Source organism: Drosophila santomea, chromosome 2L (assembly GCF_016746245.2).
Source record: "Drosophila santomea strain STO CAGO 1482 chromosome 2L, Prin_Dsan_1.1, whole genome shotgun sequence".
NCBI lineage: Eukaryota > Metazoa > Arthropoda > Insecta > Diptera > Drosophilidae > Drosophila > Drosophila santomea.
In genome coordinates this window covers 11,660,339-11,683,322 of record NC_053016.2, presented here as the reverse complement: position 1 = coordinate 11,683,322, position 22,984 = coordinate 11,660,339, and positions in this window count along the sequence as shown.

Genomic DNA, 22,984 nt, shown 5'->3' with positions numbered 1-22,984 from the left:
TCATTAAAATATCACAACGTTTGTTAAATAAAATGTATTGCCCGTCAGAAGTTAAATATTTATATAACTGATCACCTAAGAATGTGTTTATTTTTTGTATCTGGAAAACACAATAAGTTAAACTTAGATTTCTGTTGCTAACTGATTTTAGAAATTCCCAAAGCTGCCCAAATTCTGTTGATTTATTTTATTGGCATCTATTTGTCAACTTTCCATAAGATGTCTAATTTTCTTGTTTTCTCCAAATTTGGCAACAGCAGAAAATTATATAAATTTTGTGTTTTTTTTTTCAAATTATTTTAATATTGCTTATAAAGTAAAGGTAATTCCCCGTTTTTATACCCGTTACTCGTAGAGTAAAAGGGTATACTAGATTCGTTGAAAAGTATGTAACAGGCAGAAGGAAGCGTTTCCGACCATATAAAGTATATATATTCTTGATCAGGATCAGTAGCCGAGTCGATCTGGACATGTCCGTCTGTCCGTCCGTCTGTCTGTCCGTCTGTCCGTCTGTCCGTATGAACGTCGAGATCTCAGGAACTACAAAAGCTAGAAAGTTGAGATTGAGTATACAGACTCCAGGGACATAGACGCAGCGCAAGTTTGTCGATTTAGGTTGCCCACTCTAACGCCCACAAACCGCCCAAAACTGCCACGCCCACATTTTTGAAAAATGTTTTAATATTTTTTCATTTTTGTATTGGTCTTGTAAATTTCTATCGATTTGCCAAAAAACTTTTGGCCACGCCCACTCTAACGCCCACAAACCGCCAAAAACTGTCCTTCGCTCTTACACTAGCTGAGTAACGGGTATCAGATAGTCGGGGAACTCGACTATAGCGTTCTCTCTTGTTTAAACTGAGGTATTGTGACATTCTGTCAAAAATTATGTATTAGACATATGTATATGTTTCCTAGAACTTATGTAATAGTTGAAAAGATTATTTTATTTTTCTAAATGACATTTTCAGGTTCTTAAGACACTAAAACTATTTTGATTAATATCTAATAATTATTCAATAATCATTTAATTTATTAACCATTGTTTGGCTTTCTTTGTTCATCTGCAAATCTTATATATTCTTAGCGCCGCTCGCATAAATCGCATAAACATCAATAAAAAATATTTTTATTGATTTTCTATATGTTTATATTAGATTTCTTTGTTTAGTGCCTCACGACTATACAAACACCTTCGACCGCCGAGGTGGGGGTGTGGGAAGCAGGGGGCCCATTTATTTGAATGATTTGACAGTTCTCTAAGGCGATTGAATCAACTCGTAAAGTCGTAAACATTTGAATTGCTCAAAGAAATACCATTAAATAATAATAGTTCGAGTACATGCTGTGCAAGCTAAGCCGAAACTTGAAAACCTTATCGTTAATGTCTTAATAATGCTGGGTAGCTCAGGAAATGCGGATCCAACGACATTAAAAGTTGACTACGAGTCATTCTCGAGTTATTCTCGATCGGTGGTGCCACCAAAGGGCCTTCAAACTGACACCTAAACGTTGATTTTCTTCGAGATGGGCGTCTACATTTATCATTTAACTATAAAAACATAAATCGGGGGGCAGCTGCTGTCAGATCGGAACTTCCTTATGGCTATCGGTGATCCATTGTGCGTTGAGATCGTAAATCGAAGCGAATCAAGGCACATTACAATGGCACTTCTGTGACTGCGCATAATGAATGACGCGATTATAGTTTTATTTGCTCATCAGCGCTAAAGTCTAGAACGTGATTGAATGTCCCTTGCCGAAGTGCCTTACCAAGTGCTTGTGCTTCTCGAAGTAATAAAATAGGTAAATATTTTAAGGATGATTTGTGGTCAAGACAAAGTTGCATAAATCACTTAAAGTTATTTCTTAAATCAGGCTTAAGGCAGATAACTGAAGAATAAGTTGACCGAATCTGGCTATTTCGACTACTATATAATCCTGCATATTAATGGGGTTAGAAATGTCTTCTTCTCTGCTCACTAAACAGCGACATAGTTAGAGTATTAAACGATCGTTATGGTTTCTTTATCAAATAGTTATCAAAGACCTGAACCACTAAAGCTTTCCAGTCAAGTGACGAACCATTGTAGAAATTAGTGGATAAGCAAACCAATTTGTATTTGCTGCGGTGCATTGTACATTGCTTGTACTTTTTTAGTATTTTGAAATTGCCATCCTGGTTTTTAAGGATTTCGGAGGCTGCTGTCTTTATGTTAATGAAGTCATAAGTTGCAGTCCTGATTTCTAGGGTGTTAACGATACCCTTGTGTAGAAATGAGCATGATAGCATTCAAAATGTGTAGAAATCGATATGGCAGCTCTCCTTGTATGTAGTAAGCTGTATGGCAACTGCTCACATGTGTAGAAATCGGGCTGGTAACTCTAAAATACCGACGAATGTGGCAAATGTACGTTAGTTTCAAATTGCGATGTGGGTATCGAATAATTATATACGAATGTATATGTGAGATAAGCAACGCCAAAAGGAGTTGACGAACATGTTAATTTATAAATTCTACTTTCTCATCTAGCTTTATTTAATACAACTTGAAAACACACTCATGTCTTAAACAGAACTCCAAATCTAATTCATTCGATTTATTTCGGTTGCTCAATATTAATATTTTAAATTTTAAGTTGAGGGTTAAATATAGTTCACTTTTTTAATATGTTTACAGTGCATTATATTGCTTAGTTCGAGACAATATCTGTAGTATCTTTGGGCAGTCGCGAACCGGTTCCATATCGCATTACCAGTCGGACATCCCCGATGAGGGACTCGGACTTGGAGTTTCGGGTCCGCCTCAGGTGTCAATGTACGTGTTGGGCAATTCTAATTAATTAATAAATTAAGAATGACAAATGATTTTCAAATGCCTTAATTAATCATTTTTAACGCACCAGCGACAGCTTCGAACGTGCGATGGACAGGTGACGCCAACCAAAATGGTCAAGGAAGGTGCCAACGAAAATGTTTGTGCGGCTCAACTTACGATTTCTTTTGGTGGGGATCCGGCGATATAAGATTCATTTAGTGGTTAATTGGAAAAGAGGACGGAATACCAAATGAGTCACAAAATATATCCCTTAGAAGAAATATTTTATTTATTTCTAATTTCAGATACATTTACGTGACCTATAATTCCCGAAATAAACTCGCATGCCTCTGTTTATAATAACTACGCTCACTTAAATCATAATTTCCCCAAATTAACGTACTGATATATGAAATCAGTTAATATCTCATGTAATTCCAGCAAATTTACACTGTATACGGTGAGTTTTTGGCTTGATCTGAATGCGTATCGCTTGGCTACAATCAGTTTTGGTAACCGTTTAATTGGCCGACAATGGAGCTTTTTGGAGCCCGGAAAAATGTCAAGCGTGGAATGCCGGGTAAATGCGGCGGCTAATCAGAGACCGGGGCCACAAAGACACCCGTTTGGAGTGGAGGCCAGGGCACCATGAACATGGTTCCATGGACCAATGATCGATTGCAGTCACCTCAACGCGAACGCGAGGTGACAGTCACCGTCCGTGTCGCAGTTGACACACAATCCACAATCGACAGTAGACAGTAGACAGTCGACTGGGCGAGGCACTTGCGATATTCCACATCGACATCGACATCGATTTCCATTTCAAATGGTAGCAATTACAAAAGGCGACCCCCGAACTATTTGACACTCTTTGCCCGCTGAATGTTGATTAATTAGATCGGAGTGGATGGGATTGGATTGGATTGGATTGGATTGGATTGGATTGGATTGGATACGATTGAATTGGATTGGCCAAGATGGCGGGGGACTCCTCTCCCTACGAGATTAGCGCATCTCGAGAGGATGGGCCCCCAAGATATAGGTGTATATACATGTAAACACAAATATCTGGCGTCGGCATAGCCCATTTGATCCACAATGACTCGGTTGTATTGCTGAAATATGCTGAGTCTTGGTCTTCGGATTCGAACTCGTATCGCATTCGATCGCCAAACACTTTTTAGAGTAATTTCAATTTCATAATTCGTTGCGCTAATCTCGTCTTTCTCATGATCGCAGAGAACTCGCAGCTGAGTCAGTGCATCTCCATCTCCATCTCCATTTCCAACTCCAACTCCATCTCCACAGATCCAAGATCCAAGATCCCAGATCCATTTCCAGCTACTTCGGTTTGTGCCGCATCATGCCAATGGATCCGCTCCTCTGATTGATACATAAACACGCGCAAAACTCCTTCTCCTTCTCCATCTTCGATCGGATCCATATCTATTTGGGTTCCCCATTGGCGGCATTTCTAATAGAAATGTCGAGTATCCAAAGAAATCAGAAGACTTTCGTTTTTTCCCCGGCATACTTTTGTTGCGGCCTGCTTCTTCCGTCAGCCTCCTTTTGGACTGTCTAAGCCCTTCCGCCGCCTTTATCAATAAGCCAGCCGAGATAAGCCCGCTGGTTTGGGGCTGGTGGGGCTTGGGGCGAAGGAGTCGAGCGACCCTGCTTCCTTGGCATGTCAGCTATTTTGCATAACTGACAGCAGCACCCATGCCCACAAGACCTACCAGGCACATACTCAGACCTCCGGCAAACAATCAAATGCTGTCTAGTGCCAAGAAAGGGCGTTCCAGGGGGAGTTCACCCACCGAAAATGCGCTGCACAGTGGTGAACATTAAAGTTTGTATAGTATATATATATATTTTGTACTAGAGAGCGCAGTAATATATTTGGAAGAATTTCACAACAGTTGGACTAGCAAAATATACATTTTTTGCAGCCCAATACAATTCACTAATAGCAAACGTTAAAATGTAATAAAAAAGGTACACAGAATAATCATAGGGAACAACGCATCTATAAGTGTATCAATTGTATATATGGTATATCATAGGGTAAGTCTCCCATCTCCAAGGTTATTTCCTTAAACAATTATTTATTGAACTATTGCAACGACTTTAGCAACTGTTTATTTCTGAAATAAATAGAATATTTCATAGTACAACAATAGATTCCACTGTACGACTTTCAGGTTCGCCCAGTCAGAACAAGAAGGGGCGTTTTTGTGGGAAGATGGGGGGTGGTGGGCGTGGTCTGGGTCAGGGGGCTGGCTCCACTTGTGGTCGTTGCTGGCACTGTTGTTGTGCTGGCTGCGTATTTGGCGCTTCCTTCTTCTGCATACATGAATAAGTAATTGAATTTTGCGGCGCGTTGTCAATTTTGTTTTTCCCGCCAGCTTTTCAACTGCCTTGCCTCGATTTCCACACAGAACAAGCAGAACTGTGTTTTCCCTTGACTTTGTTGCACATTTCCCAGTGCATCCACTTAATTTGAAGACTTTTCCTTTCCGCTAAGAGACTTGTTGCGCCAAGCCCAGCGCAAATTGAATAAAATTAAGTTGATTTGCTACTTGTAAAAAAACAGGAAGGGAGGCATTTTAAAGTGTTTTGTTGATCAAAAAAATAAGCATCTAAGAAATAAATAAATGTTTTTTATTTTCAATAATAAGTGAAGTAAAAACATATATAGAAATAGTTGAAAAAAAACTAGTTTCTTGAGTCCACAAATTCCTAATGCTGTGCTTCCCCTGTAAACCGTGAAGGATGTTTGATTTCTTGTCGGATTTCGCATTTCGCTCGTCACTTGACTTAATTGCAATTGGCAATGGCTTTTGGAATGGAGCGCAGAATTTCAGCGCAGAACTCTAATGCAGTCGGCATAATAATTATCTGCAGCATCTGGAGAGGAACGGCCAGAAGTCTGTGACATGAAATTGAAATTAAATATGAGTACTTCATATATTAATGTGTGTTTTTTTTTTTGCTTTTCCTATGGCGCATACCCATAACGACGTGCCCGGTATGTTTAATTATTTACGATGATATTCAAAAATGGTATGAGTGAGAAAAGATGAGTAGGAATACCGATTTTTATATGCGCTGCGATGACCGTTTAATAAAATCCAAAATTAGCGGCGCACAAATGTGAGAGATCTGGAATCTGGAATCTTGGATCTGGGTTCTCCATCGGAGTCAGACATTTCGACGTCTATGTGGAGCTATCTCCAGCACTCATCTACGGGAACTTGAGCTATGGATGCTGGGTAACTCAAACACGAAGACTCCATTTAATTGCGAGGCCCGAGATGGAACACTTTGGGTGATTGCATCGATGCATGCAATTAGAGCGCATCATCACTCACCATTTTTTAACACTTTCAGGCACCTACCTTTGTACCTATGAAGCTACCCACCTATAACTACTGCCCTAATGTCCGTTCATCAATCAGATTGGCGGCCTGGTAGAAGTATATGTATATCTCAGCTTCAGCTAAAATCATTGCTATATAGGCGGACTCGGGGCTGGAGTCATTATTTTCACATTTACCCTGCTCATTTATCAGTATTTTCTGTCCCTTTTGCATTTTGCGCCCACAACGACCCGACAAAAAAGAGGAAAAACGTAAAAGGAAAATTTCGAGTTTCGGATTGTTACACTTGGTATTTGGAAAAATGTACCGCATTTCTTGCTGGCTTTGTAATTTGGACATTAATATAAATGTCTCACTCATTTTGTTGGTTTCTCGTTGGGGCAATTTTTACTTTTCAGAGATCATCTAATGCTGCCCTAATGAAAGTAATTGTTAGTCAGTTGGGAAATATATGTTATATGTATAAGATATTTTTTAAGCAGAAGTTATGATCGTTACTCTGTTGGCACAAATCGCTGGGAAATCCGTTCAAAGCCACCCACAACTGTTCGAAATAAGAAAATCCCGCCAAATTGAATCCGACACTAAATAAAGTGATATATCGATGACCGGCTTTGAGGTCATTTAGTGGCATTAGCCTGGGAGTATCAGCAGTCGGCTTGATCCGCTCAAATTACCGCAGTGAGCTCAGCCCCGTTTTTTACCACTTGGCGGCACCCCTCGCATCGGTGGGCCGTAAAAAATGACAAGTGTAAGGTGAAAAGGGGTGCATAAATTTAGCCAAAATGTATCGCAATTGTTTCTGGCCCATTCGATGGGTGGGTTTCGCTTGGCAACCCTCGCAACTGTTTTCCAAGAGGGTGGAAATCGAAGAGCAGGCTAAATGTGGGTGCTTCACTGCCGCGTAGCATGTGTTTATGGGTTTGACTTTTCATTTGATTTAATTTGCCATGCCCGTGCCTTCGAGGGGAGGAAACTGCGGCCCCAGATTAACTGTTAGCTTTTGGCACGTTCGCCAGAAACAATAAAATCAAATAAAAATCCTCAACGCCCACTTAGTTATGGTTGTTGTCACTTCATTAGGACTGAACTGTGAATACTTAATATATGGTTGCGGGGAAACGCCAATCGGGGAGAGGCAATGAAAGTTTATCAGTACTTGAGAGACATGGAGTTTTTTGCAATGAACAAAAAAGGGTGAAATTAAATTTGTTGAACTCAATTTCTAGACTTTGTCTAGGAATATGAAAAATAAGAATATAAATTGATTTAAATAAATTCCTCTTCCAAGTTCGAAAACCCTTTCAGTTGATCTAGTATCTTTGGTAGCGTTTAACTCTCGTCGCCCACGCACACGACATATTGAGTGAGTGGTCCTAGGTCCTGAGTCGACTTTAGCCCGCAATTTGCAATCTGTTGCGGTTTAGGGTGCATAGGGTAAATTATAGAGGTTCCGCCGCAAAACCCTTTTTGTCCCCAGCAGCTCTTTGCATTCAAGTTTTTTGCTCGCCAATTCATTTGCTTCGTAATTTGCGGTTGGCAATACCGGCAGCTGTGTGGCAGCACTTGTTGGTTGAAAAGGATCAGAGGATCGACACCGGCTGCTGACTGGAAATGTGATTTAAATGCCTAGATTTAGTCGCAATTACATGCAGCCAGTGCCACTGCGTACTTGGCACTGTGGTTTTTCTGGGCCAAGACAGATGCCACATAGTTTCTCTTCGGGCCAGACTTTTGCAATGGGTCGTGCGGTTTCTCGAATCGGTCATAGTCCAAAATGAATTTCGTGCCAATCACGGTAATATCTGTGTCACTGGAGCGTTGCTAAGCCGGTGGCCCGGTGGCCTCCGCCAACAATGGTAAATGTCCGATGGCCAAAGCCCAGAAGTGGCTCTCGAAAAAAAGATATCGGCGGCCAATTAGAGATCGAGCCCAGAACAGCAGTGACTTTGAACACACTTTCCCCGTATTCCTTCCATTCCACTTCGCTGTGAGCTGTATTTAGCGAATAATGACAAATTCTGCGACGTTTCCATTTTGCAGCACTTTTTATTTGGCGAAATAATAGTCACGCTGGCTTGTTCGCTCTAAGCGGCTTAGGTTGTCTTCGCAGTGGCCAACGGACTACTTTAATTAACAGCTCATCAAGATGAAGTTGTTGAGCATTAATTACATCTCACCTGGTTTACGCCATTTCAGCTGCCTCGTTTGCTTGTCGGCGCTTTTCCTCCCACAGCAAATCAAGTGTCGGAAAGCAGTTATCCGTAGCCTGAAAACGAATAACTTAGGCAACAAACTTGTTTTCTCGCTTATAGTGGGGTAAACAAAGGGTAATTCTAAATCAGAAGAGAATTTAATACAAACAGACATTCAGTTAGATAGTTTAGTAAAATGTTCAATGCTTTGCCACCCGTTTCAATAAACGCTTTTCGTGTTCAGGATCCGAACTTTTAAAGCCGCCCTCGCACTCCCTGATCGTTTTACTTACTTGTTGGCTGATGCAGGCATTCCAAGATTCCGACAACGATGTGTAAATCGATTCATCGTTTGATGCCGGCGATCGTGGATGCTGCTGCTGATGATGATGTTGATGATGATTTGGTGATTTTCTTTATTATTATTACTGTTTTTAACCAACTTCTTATTACAGCTGGTTTTTTGGTTTTTTGGTTTTTTTTTCTCTCGTTTTGGCTTGTTGTTTTTGCCCCCTCGCGTTTCCTTCGCGGCGCACTCGAGAGGTGTTGAAGACTTGGCGGTGCCAGATAAAAGGCGCTACAAAATTGCTTTCTACCCGCCGCGCCTCCATCAACTGGGCGTTGGAGAGCCCCCATCCCCATCCCCACCCCTCTCCACCGCAGTCAAAACGAGATGGAGCTAGATATTCCACATCACACATCAATTCATTTGGATGGCTATGGTATGGCTATGCTATGGAGCATTTGAAGTGTGAGAGGAAAAAACTACCGTTTGGCAATCAAAAAGCCATGGAGTACCAGTACCGCCAACCAGTACCTCCAGTACCGCCAGCTGATGATGCTGATGCCGAGCTGGATGATGAGGTAGGATGATGAAAAAAGTGGGCTGTAAGGCGTTAATTGCTCATTATTGGGCACACTTCATGTCACACACAAAATGCAGACGCAGAAATTTATACGCTGATTGAGTTGTCCACGCCGACGACGATAACGATGATGATGACGATCATCATAATGACGACAATGACGCACTTCTCCAGTTACCTTTTTTTTTATTTTTAACATATTTTTTCCACCTTCGCTGCCGCCCTCCTTTTTAACACATCGTCTGCTTCTTGTTCAAGTGCTAAATTACATAGTTTTTCAAGTGGAAAAACTCAAGAAATTAAAGTTTAGGCTGCTGTAGCCGTTGATGTTGCTGCTACCTTTGATAATTGTAGGTTTTGGATCTGCGGCTGCCGTTGGAGTTGCACTTGGAATTTAAAACGTCTCTTTATATGTAGATACAAATCTATATCTGATAACAATATGTATGGTATATGTTGAAAGTGATAAATAGCATACAAAATATATATATTATATTAGAATGTTATTTCTTAACATCATACCTTGCATTACACATAGACAGCATTTTCAGCTGAGGTCAACTAGAAACTTTTAGGTGTTGCTCTTAGCAACAAAATGTGGTTTGTGATTTTTCTGAGTGTACTGCGCTTGCATTCGGCTGGACGACAGCTCACGTCCGGGGCTAGTCCGATGGATGGATAGATGGATGGATGGTCCACTGACCATGCGCAGCTGCGTTTGCGGCGGCGAAAAATCTAAGTTGCCCGGACTTGAGTTTGACTTTAATTGCTCTTGACAGTCATCACTGTCAGCGGCGGCAACTGCGGCAACTGCGGCAACTGCGCACTCCCTCCCTCCCATCATCAAAGTCACCTTAATCATCGCCATAACCATCAACATCAACATCATCATCATCACCATCATCGTGGTATCGTGGCAACAGTTGTTGCCGTTTGCCAATCTCGCTGCCCCAATCAACGTGCGCTTGTCAAACCAGACTGGGTCTGTATTTTCGTATTTTCTGGTTGGGTTAGACCAACCTACTGATGGCTGGTGGACGTTGAGGCGAAGGTAGTGTTACTGGTACTGGATACTGGCTCTTGGGCTTTGGCCTGGGCTTCTTGCCTAATATGGCCGCCATTTTGCAGAGTCATTTGCGTTAATGGCGGCCCCGTCTTTGCCGACTTGGCTATGACTTTTTGGCTCTGAGGCCTGAGCAGGCGCTACACCAGCATACTATATAATTAAACGTAAATGTAGAAATTAACATTTAATGAATACGATTGCGAGAGAACGATATAACTGTAGCTCTACTTTCATATACAGTCGCAGTTCAACATGAAGGTACATCTAACCAGTCAGCTAACCGAATAAAACGCTTTCAAAGATAAATATATCGGGTTTCAAAATATATATATATTTAAATGAATTTGTATATTTAGACATCATTCGCTAATAATTAACTGTTCGCCTAGATATAAAGCGCTACTAGTCAGTAAGTCAATGGTGATTGATTTTGATAAATTGAAAAGATTAGCTCCGCGGATAATCAAAAGGCCTAGAGACAAAAAGAAATGAGACTCGAGGCAATTTAAAACGGTTCTACAACTAATAATGTATTAATTTAAGTCCCTGCTAAATATTTTCTTAAATGCTGAAAGCTTTTTAATTTTTAGTTAATGTTGCTAATTTGTCAAACATGCTTTGTTTGTGTTTGCAAAAAGTTGTTGTTTACAAAACGTGTATTGTTTTTCGTGTTTTTTATTTCCGTTCGTTAATTGTGACTCATTCTAAGGCGTAAATTATTAATTTTCCAATTTCAGAAATTTATTCACATATTTCGATGATTTATGTTTATTAATGTGAGGTTTGCGAACCGTTACCATTTTTTGTTTTAGCTAAAATCACTATTATGAAATATTATTATTTTTACTGTACGCGATTTTTGTTTTCGCTCGGCAATTATGGACTTTATTGTTGGCGGTGGCTTGTAATTAATGTTGACACATTTGTTGTGGTCGCTTTATTACAACTAAAGTTCGAATAAAATGTGAACTAAATTTGTAAAATAAAATTATCGTGCTGGGCAACAAAAATCATGTCAAGCTAAAATATTTTCGAATATTAAAAGCCAGCATTATCCTTTAAGTCTTACGTGTATTCAGGGCTAGAGAACCTCTTTGAAAACTCCCAATTTAATCAGATGAATCAAATTTCGAATGCATATCCATCCATTAACATTTGTCGCTGTCAATATTTTCCGACTGACCGACCCATTCCATTTCCATTTCCATTGCGACAAAACAATATTGAAATGCGCATACCAAATTATTCAAATGCGCTAAGTTATGAAGTTATCACGATGGCACTTCTGCTCCAGCATTCCCCCAGTACGATCCGTTCCGTTCCGTTCCTATCCGATCCAATCCGATCCGATCCGATCTGAACCACTGGGTGACAATGGGTTTCCCTCACATAGAGCACCCCGTGGTCAGATTTTTTTTTGGATGTTTTAGTGGGCATGAGCGATCGACCATGGACTTAGGGGGCATTTGTTTTTGTGCGCTACAATTTCGTTGGCAGGCATTTATTTATGGGGTATTAGGCGGCCCATAGCGATCCGCTTCTTGGCCCAACTCACTCCCCGGCTATTTTGACAGTAACAAGTTGGCCAGCAAATATATGAGCCGGGACAGTCACTAACTGTCGTCGTTTGCCGTTTGCCGTTCGACTCGCCTCGCTTTGGTACATATTTCATCGATTCATTTTAAAGATGAAGTTATGAACGCCGAAGCCCCACCAAAATAAAAGAAAAAATCGAAAAATAAGCGTATCCCAATTTGAATATTTGATTGGGACGCTCGCGAGCTGCGAGCTGTGAGCTGCCAGCTCCAAGTCAACTCTCCGGTTCAATCGTCAATTTATGCGGCGTGAACGGTTATCATTTGTTGTTGCTGGCTGCTTTAAGGTAGCCGTGCAAGTTGGCCAAGAGAAGGAGGAGGGCTACGTGACATGCGCAGGTGTTCCAGCCATCGATCCATCGATCCAAAATCGGAAGTCGCCCAAATACGTGGGTCTCGGTCAAGGGTGGCTTTGCCAAAAGAAGCTTTGCCTGAATTAGTAGATACAATTCAAAAAGTTGTATTTTTTGATATTGTCTAAATACTAAATACCTGAAATTGGCTTAAACATCCTCTTGAACCTCTATAGAAGGCTATAAAATATTTTTGATTTTATAAAATGTTCAATAAAGAGATGCATTTCTCACTTGAAGAGAAACCTTGGCTGAAACCTTACTGAATATTTGTAGGCTGCATCATTCTGATAAACAAACATTCCTTTGAGATACTTCCAAATGCTTAAAGATACATTTCCTGCAGAAGATGACTGCAACTGATACAAGCAGCTGACAAACCGTTGGCAACTGATCTGTTTGGTCAAGTGCGGCGCAGTCGTATATAAGGTTTATAGTCGCCTTTATCGAGCTTATCAGATCGGGGCAGCACTCTGCCGACAACAACTTAATTTTCTCGCCTCGACTCGATTCGATTCGATTCGAAAATGTAGCCGGGTTTATGGGTGTGAATAAATCAACGGAGCTGTCAGAGATCGACTCGTCTATGGGTCAAAGGCAAGAGATCATGGCATCTGCACATCATGGCTAACGGTAATGGGCTAGAGAGTGTGATTGAGATCGGACTGAAATCGGAGTCTGAGTCGCGTTTGAGATGGATGCTTGCTTCATTTAAATTTACGAGAGGCAACCACCTCAGACATCAACTACTTAACGCAGCCATTACACGATCGATGATGAGGCCCAGTCGATGGGGATGGGAACGGGGATGGGAATGGGTATGGATATGGGATGGGGACTTTGGTAACTTCATTACCACACTCCAGTACAGTCCCCCAGATTCCAGACCGCCACTCTGGCAGCTACTCAATAGTCGGGTCGGTTGTGCGGTTCAGTTCGGTTCGGTTTCGTTTCATTTTTCCAACATTCGTGCACTAATGACACTTTAATAAATCATTCGAAAGGTGAGACATCGAGTGCAAGTTAAAGTCGATGATGGTCCGAAAGGGTGTTCACAAGAGAAAACTGAAAACTGAAAACTGAACAACCCAATACAGCACCAGCAGCCACACCAAATGAGAAATGCGGTTACCCGGCCCGTTCAGCAGAACACTGAAATAACTCCGTGGAATGATATTTCATGGATAGTGGCAGGCTTCAGGACCGAAAACGAGAGAGTTATGTAAATTATAGAAGACCGCAGTTATGAGGAATTGAAACGTCTTGTCGATCCATTTGTAATGTGATACGGAGATGGTAAACTGTAAATGGAAGAAATACTCTTGACAAATACAAATAGCTTTCGAACATCTCCATATACTGCAAGTATTTAAAAACCAATCCAAACCAGTTGATTAGTTAGCATAATGTTTTCATAACAAATATTTATCCTAGCACAAGAAGGCCCTTTGAATAAAACTCATTTCATTCATTTGACAAAGTTTTTGAACTTCCAATCTAAGCTATTTTTAAGTATGCATACCCAAGGGCTTAAAACTCTAAATTATGATAGCTTCTGCATAAAAACAATGGTCTGGCGTATAGCTCCAAAAAGCCCAAAACAAGACAAAACAACCTGCCCCGACTTAAAGAAGATGATACCCAATTCGAATTATTTACGAAATTAACATTTTCTCGTTGACATCTTATTAATACTTCACACCTTTTTCTTCGACTCCAAAATCGATTGGTATTTTATTGAAATTAGTCAACGCGCCGCACACAGGAACCAAAAAATCTCCATAGGCGAATCTCCATGACCAAAATAGTCAAAGGCCCAGACTCGAGATGATATTCTTCGATAACGAGTTAAGTTTGAGTTCCAGACCTAAAACCTACAAGACTATTTAGCTGAGGAACTAGATGGGATGATATGGGGCTGGTTCCTCCAAAAAGTCAGAGGGTTTATTGAATCTTTATGCGCCGTTGGTGCTTTGAATTTATTTTCACCATTTAAATATTTTTTTAGCCTGCTGCTGTATTTAGAATTTTGATTACTGGCAGTTTCGACGCCGCTTCGCTTGTTTCAATATTAATTAGTAGCTGGGTGCTGCTTATAATACATTTGTGGAGCTATATAAATAAATATTAAATTAAGGCAGTCGCCGTCTCGCTGGGAGCCACACTCAACATTATTAAAATATTAATAATGCACGCAAACAACAAGCGTAGCCGCCAAAATGGAAAATAAGGCAAAACGTTTATGCATAATCCTAATTCGTTGGTGTGAGGTTCTCGGGCAAATGCGACAAATTAAAAATTCACATAAAATATATTAAAAATTGATCGTAAATTTCGTGCACTCAGCAAACACGAAAACTCCCTCGCAAAACCACTAATACCCCTGCAGCCGTTATTGTTCATGGTTATTAAGCTGTATTAATTTTGTATTTCTTGCTTTTGTGTGTTTTATAATCATTCCTTAATGAAGTGTAGGCTGAAAGTGTAATTGAATTTAATACTTTACTGATTTCTGTTGCAATTAATTCAGCATTACTTAAGCTTTATTGGATTCTGGAATTAAGTGAAACTGTATACTATAAGATCATGTGTTCTGAATGCTTTAATCATCATGGAAACTGCGGGACAGAAAACAGGGATAAAATAACTTCTTTTTACAGCTTGGAAAATCTAATTCATACGTACGGATTTATGTTTAAGCCAAAGTTTTGAAATATATAATTACATCCAAATCCGATAATGGTGGTCATGAGTTTTGGTATACAAAACATTTAAGCAACATGTGGGAGTGGTCCATCCTGACCAATTTACTACAGTTTGGTTGAGCGAATGATGGGCCCTATAAATCAGCTTTCGTCCGGCTGACAAACCAAAATCATATTTAATTTATTTTGGCCAAATGATTTGGCATAAATGGTCGGCAGGGCCCGCCGATGCATTATGAGGAGAACCGCTTTAAATGACCATGACTGTGAAAATTTCTGGCAATGAAAAACATTTGTCATACGCACCGCGATTGGATGAGGGGGTGGTGGTGGTGGTGTAGTCGAGGTCCCGGAACCAAGGGGATCCGAGAAGCACAATCCCCCCCAGAAATTACCATGGAAAGTGCTGCATCATCGAAGGCAAAGCAACTAACTGCCTGGCTCGTTAATGTCCTCGTTCTCTTCCTCGTCCTCGTCGTTGTCGTTGTGGTTGTCCTTGCCTGGCTTTATCTTTCCCTACCCCCACCCTGTGGCAACGTATACTGGTATTGCGAGTTTGTGTCTGTGTCTGTGACTAATGTGCACACCTGAGTCGTCGCAGGACGCGCACAGGTGCAGGACTTCGACTGCGAGACAGAAGCAGCAGGCAGTCGAAGGACCTGCAGGCCTGCAAGCGGAACATTAACGCCAGGCTGTCTGCTGCATCGCCTCGGGCCTGATCGATATATTCCGATTAATCAGTCGACTTTTGTCGCCTTGGTCCTGCGACTCCCAGCAGCGCCGGAGGTGTGAAGGATTTTACGATCCTTAGTTCGGTTTAGCTGGAAAAGTGCCTCTACCCGCTGGGCGGTGGGGTCTCCGATCCAGGATCATGCTGTGTGTCCTGGAATCCCGGGACCCACCTGGTGTGGGAAATTTCTACACGGCCCTGTGCGAACATTTGCCTATTTTATTTGCATGGGAATGCACTCAAATTTTTCGACTTTCCTTTTCTCCCAGGTGGTTAAACAGCTGTTTGGGTTTATGATAAGATTTATTGTTATATTTTTCATTTTATTATTATCAAATAAAAATATATATAGGAGCCATATCAAACACATTTATCTGTCAGTGTTGTTCATCACAAAATAATATTTTTATTTATCACTTACTTCTTTAGTCACTTTAAAATATGATTGTGCATTCCCTACTTAGCCTTGCAAACTTTTGAATAATTGCAAAACGATTAAATGCTCCGAACTAGGCAAATATTTGGCCATCCCCTGCCAATTTGTTTTCATTTATTTCCGTGGACATTTCGCAATTACTCACAGACACTTCTGCTCCAGGAATGGATGGATGGATGGATGGATGGATGGATGGATGGATGGAGTGAGTCGCTGGTGGGCGACTGGCGGGGATTGATATTGACTTAAACCGCCGGGTAGCCGGGTCGGTTGTCGGTGGTCGGTTGACATTACCAGGCCCGAACACGTCGTCCCCAATGGCAAATGGCAAATGGAAAATGGCAAATGACAGATGCTGTCAGCCACAAAATGCATAAACAAATACGAATACACACTCGAGGGGTAGCGGGCGGTGCTGGGGGGGATGATGGGAAGGATGGTTTTTGGCCGGCGGCTTGGGCATATGAATTTGGGCACGAGGCCGCAGCGGACGCTCATTAATTATGAAGGTATTAATATTGGACCGGAGCACACACACTCTCGCACAAAAGGACTTGCCTACACACATACATGTATGTGTTACGCACAAACATACGTATATGGGCATAAATTTTAAGCAAACATAATTTATTACAGCACACAAACAAACACATATGTATGTACATGAGTGTATATGGTCGGGCTGTCGCTGCTGCCAGTGACTTTGTTTATTTGTTTGTCGGTTTTAACGCTCAAAATATTGTTTGCCCGGGCCAGGAAAAAAATTAGCACAAACTCACATTCACACATGCATACATGCACACATGCACATCCATAAAGTTGGGGTCACCGCACCGATGGCAGTCGCCATTTTGTCCACTTGGGTGCCATTTTGTTGGCGTCGGAAAAACTCGTGGCGCGAATTCCTTTAAAGAATCACTAATACCATACTTCTCTGTTTCAATTAAAGAAAGTATACCATTTCATTTAACAACACAAAGATTTTATAAGATGAGAAAATGTGATGGCATGCATAAAAATTAGTGTATGTACCTTGGGCAAATAAAAACCAATATTTATTCAGCTGACACAATTGCGCCAACGTTTCATTGCCAAACTTTGTGCCCAGCCGATTGATAATGCCGTCTAGTAGTATTTTTAGGAAATTTAGTTATTGACGCTGGGGTTAAATTGACATTTGCCATTACCGCCACTACCTTTTCAGCGGAATATCTATAATTTTCTCGCCTTTCGCCGCAGGGCAAGGAAAATGGCTTCCATAAGCCGGTCGGGGAAGCCACAAAAAGTGGTTTAATTAAAAAAGCAATATGAAATATGAAATGAAAAATGTGATGAAAGGTTTTAGCCATCAGCGAGTCAGGCAGCCGTGAACCTTGACAATTATCTTCACACATTTGCAGGGAGGCGGGGGAGCCCAAGTATCATAGCATCGGGGTAACAGGGTATCAGGGTATCAGGGTGTCAGGGTATCGGGGTATCGGGGTATCGTGGTAAAGGGGGGGAATGAGGATAATCTGCTGACAGTCGCATCGAGTGCCTGTGTGTGACCTCCTTTTGTGCCACTCCGATTGGTATTGGAAGAGACAACGCCTAAGTCGTCGAGGATAACTCGCGTTCAATCACGGCCGCTGAAAAGGAAATGAAAGCAGACTTCCTTCCACATACAATAATCGAATAAGCCGCGTATTCATTGCGCGAAAATAGAGGCAAGAATAAATCCGCACATGTCCAACGGCAAGGAGCCGCGCCGTAGATACAGATACAACGATCCAGATACAAAGACGCTACCGGGATACACAAAAAAAAAAAAAGCAGGGAGTTGCAGGCGTTGCAGCAGCAGTTGCTGATGCATCAAAAGCCTAACACGCGGATTTGTCTTTTCAAATGCTCTTCCAATTCAAGTGAAAAAGAAGGGGTTTTCGCTTTGGGTTGGGGTCCTGCCATTACGGCTTAGGCCCGATAGATATAATAGCCTTATAAGCAGCTCGCTCGGTGCCAATTTCATCCGCTTAGCAATCGAGAGATGAGATGAGATGAGAGCAAATGGGTGGGGAAACTGAGGGGATGGCGCGGTTTGAGGTCGCTTTACATGATTATTATTGCCAATGAAATGGCAAGAGGAAAATCAAATTAAAATATACAATTTTAATGGCCACTGGGATGTCACTTTGGCCTGGCCTTTTGTTCTTGGCCCATAACATTTTGCCAGTTGAGTTCAGCTCAGTTCAGTTCAGTTCAGTTCAGGTCGGTTTGGTCCGGTTCGCTGGTTCAATCTGCGATATGACATAATGCGTTTGGCGTCACGTTACGTTGCGTTGCAACTGTCTACAGGGCAGACTGCTCCCATTTCCTACCCTTTACGTAATTCATTAAAAAAGTTAATTTTTACCATCCGCTCGACGGTCCGTGGGCCCGATTGTGTGCTGATTATGGCCACAGGCCCAAAAGGATATGCCGCCTTATTGGCTTTGGCTTGTGGCCAGATAGTTGGCAATGATTATGCGGCCAGGACACACAACGCACTTGGGAAACATAATTTCAGCGCCAGAGATTTAAATTATGCGATATGCAAGTGAAGTTGGGGTTCAGCTTTCAGAGTATTACAAATTAAACGAAACAACTGGTACTTACAGCATGCTCTACAAAGAGTTGTGCTGCTATTTTACAATACTATTCCCTAATTAAAGCGAATCTTCGTGCCTCACACCTTTGTATTACTCCTCTGCATCGAATCAAATCAGTGACCCCAGGGGCACCTTTTTGCATGCCTTCGCAACTGCCTTTACACACCTTTTTCCATTCTTACGGGCTACCATAAAAATATTTTAATTAAATTTCACATCTACGCTCAAGATATCCTTTTGCCGAGTGCCGAGTGACTGGAACAGAACGGGGCAGACCTTCAACTGTGACCGGAACACTGGCATAAAGCGCAGTCCATTAATCATTCAAATTACCCATACATCATCATTACCCACAGCTCAACTCAGTGTCCCTCTGCAGTTTCCAGTTTCCAATTTCCACTCCGCTCGCTTCTCTTGGCCCCTTTCTGTCTGCGGAAAATCTTGGCTTCAGAAAAAAAAAACGAAAGAAAAATCTTCAGAAATTATTCAATGAGGGCGGTCTCAATTAGTTTTAGGCGTTTCACGGCCTCAGTAAACAGGTAAACTCTGCAGAGTTGAGGGTCGCTGCTGCGGGGGGCAATGGGAAATTGTTCAGTTACCTGATTCGGGCATTTGGCCAAGTGGAAGTTCTTAGACAGAACGGCGTCTACAGCATTTTCCACGAACCGCACTAAGCCGCTTGAAAATGGACTCTGGCCAAGTGGAATGAATTCGGGAAATGTCCGATCAGTTGGCGCTAAATGCAGTTTACATCCCTGGACATTATTTGATAGCTAAAAGGAATATTCAAATGTTTGAAATGGCTTCTAATCAAGTCTAAATGTTGTCTTATTCCAATTTAAATTCATCATTTAAAACTTTGACCATTTTTCCTCGCCTATTTAACCGTAATAAATCGACCACATCATCCCTGTCTGGCGTTTAAAAAAAAAGTGCCTTGCAAATGAGATCCGAGTGCACCTCAAGTGCTGCACTCGCCTCATTTGGCGTAATTCCATCTGCGACATCTGAGTCCCCTGCCACCCCATTTCCATTCCCATTCCCATTTCCACTCCCATTTTCCATTCCCATTGCCGTTCCCATTTTGCCAGCGCCTGCGGTTGTCGCGCTTTCATCGCTAAAGAGCGTTAACTAACCACAGCGAATGATCAAATATCGAAAATCAATTCCGCAGGCCATTGTCACCCATAATTAAAGTCCACAGAGCCGAATGCCCGCTGAGGTGGTGGTGTCACATTCGAGTCGAAATCAGGGGTTTCCCGGAGCAGTCAGTCGAGCGATTCGAGGTCTGTCGAGCTGGGAATTCTCTCACGAGTGCCACTCTAGGCTGTGATAAGGATATGGGATATGGGACAGACGGAGCAGACGGAGCAGACTCGGTTCCAGACCCACAGAACGAACAAATTGGAAAGACATTTAAATGCGTCCACCACTAAAACAAAAAACCCAAGGAGCGAAGAGGCCAACCCTCTTTAGGGGTCGGAGGTTCGGTCGACCGCAGCTTCCGAAACCCATTTGGGTTAGTTTTTGAGTTTTCAGTTACTCCTGCCGGTCTCGATGTCAACTGCCAGAGTTTCTCAAGCGTAACACGAAATAAGTTACATGACTTTCAACGGAAGTTGTGCGAATGTATCACTTCACCCCAAAAGGCAGAAGAATATATATAGATACACTCATATAGGTGGAGGAACCTTTGAGGGTCGGCTTACGAGTGTCTGATCTGGTCTGGTCCACTTCGTTGGCAACTTGATTCTTAATTATTGCATTTATTCTTCGCCGACAAATTTGCGGTAATTGAATATGCCGAGATCTGGTTCTGGGCCCACCGATGAAGTCAATGTGCAATTGCCATTTGGTTAGACCCAACCACCAACCACCTTTGTCTCTCACGTAATTAGTGCGTTGAGTTATAGTTTATTTGGGGTTAGAACTTGTTATCCCTTCTCGGGCAGAGTTTTGGGTGATTTTTATACCGGAATAGGACCGGACCACCCGGGTATGTCTATAACCAGATTATGCTTGTCAAAGCCCCAGACTTCCAAAGTGGGTTAATGAGGCTATTGAGGATCTGGTTAAAACTTACACGGTTCAAAAGTGCCCATAAGTGGTAAAAGTTGCAAAACACCTCTTGGGTGTTATTGAGTTACCCCTTTATCTTTTTTTTTTGGAATTGTCTAAATTATTTTCCAATTAATCTGCTTTATTCAGAGTTGATTCAATTGCCATTGTGCCAGGAAACCTTTAAAGGCTCTTAAGGTTGTCCTGTTAAAGGTTAACATGCCAATTGCTGAAGTGAGTGTTCTTACCTAATTATTTGTTAATTAATTTACTTAGGTTTTTCGATTAACACCGTTGAGAAAATCTTGCATTCCTTTTAGCAAGTGAAAATTTCGGTTAAATGTGTTTCAAATTTAGTGTTAAGCTCGGATTCCCCTTTCCCAAGTCCATTACGCATTCAAATTGTATCTTTTGCTTTAATTGGTTTACTTGTTTGTTATTTGTAGCAGAGTATATTTCGCCTCAGGTGCAGACACAACCACATCCGCGCCCTTCCGCCCGTTGCATTTGTCAATATTTTGGTCCGGAACTGCAGAGCCGGAGGATGGGAGGACTAGTGAACTGGAGGAATGGTAGACTGTTAGACTGGAGGACTGGAGGGCTGTAGGCAAACAAACATGCTTAAAATAACAAATTAGCATAGGCCGGGGGAAGCGCGGCCCTGGGACTACGGACTAAAACAACACACACACAGCCGTAGGGTTTTTGGGAGGAGGGCGGATGAGATGGCCTGGAATGGGTTGCCAGCAAGCTACCAATTTGGTACACTCACTCCAGATCGCGTTCCAAGTGGTACTGGCTGACTGGCTGGCTGGCTCAAAAGTTACATCAATCACCATCAGCACTCAACAACTCATCGACATCGAAATACCAAAATGGCGCATTGGTGTTAATGATGCCGACTTTGAAATTTTACCGACGCGCCCACAAGAGTTTCTTTTTGCAAAAATAAAAAAATACGCAAAAAGCAAATAAGGCAAGTGTCGTTTTCAAGTTTTCATCATCACCGTCATCATCATCATCATCATCATCATCATCACCATCGCCATCGTTCGTCATTGGAGGGTCACATTCGTCATTGGGCAAACAAATGAAGGGGACGTCGAGCTGACAGATAATTTTTTTCAGCTTGTGCTGAATGATGTGCGAACAAGTTGTAATTATTTCGCATTAAGCCGCGGAACGCAGCGAAACGAAGATATGCTGATGACACCGAGTTATTGGCCATTGGTTCTGCTATTTCCCCTCCACAATTCCTCTCAAGAAGCAAACCTCTCAAGACAGTAACCTCTGCAGGAGCAGGAAGGCAAATCGGGTGAAGGAATCCAAAGCGGAAAGGATTTTAAGAATTTAACTTAAGATACACATTTTAAGTTACACTTAACTAAGTAAGCGACAAAATTATTTATAATTTGAATTTTTTTATTACGAATTTCTGGAGTGTGGGAATAAAATAAAATATCTTAATTTATTAAAGTTATTTGAATGGCACAGGAATATGCTGATTTGCGATAACTCCATTGGCAGAGATTGTTAGCCGTAAATTCCTGTATTCTACTTATATTTGATTAATACTTATTTTAAGGATTCAAAAACTTGTTATAAACAGTTTTCTGTCGCCTAATGATACTAACACAAATTTTTTCCACATTTTAATTCTGTGTTTTGAACTTATTTAAAGTAAACCAAAACCTACTTTTCGTTGGCCATTAGGACCACGACCTAATGTAAGCGATTACGACAAATTCCACCACCCTGGGCGCAGTTATCTGGGAGAGAAATCAAACTGCTGCTGCCACATTTCGTTGCACTTAATTATGCGAAAGCCTTCGATAGCCAGCTACCAGTTGACATTGAAGTCTCGGTTTCCCACGTTAAGGCACACACACACAACCACACAAGCAACCGCCTACCAAAGTCGTTAGCAGAAGTTGGGCGGAAAAGTCGAGTCCCCTTCTCTCGGCTCGATTTACATTGCTTCCGCGTATTTTATTTTACTTTTTTGTCACCGGAAAGGTAAATCACAAGAGCTGACCACGCAACAAGCGGAATTATTCCCTTTTCCCCATTTTCCACTCGCACCTTTTGAGGGTGAAAATGAGAGTTTGGAAAGCGCGCAAGTTTTCCGCGCGCATTAACAACCCCTGGCCACCG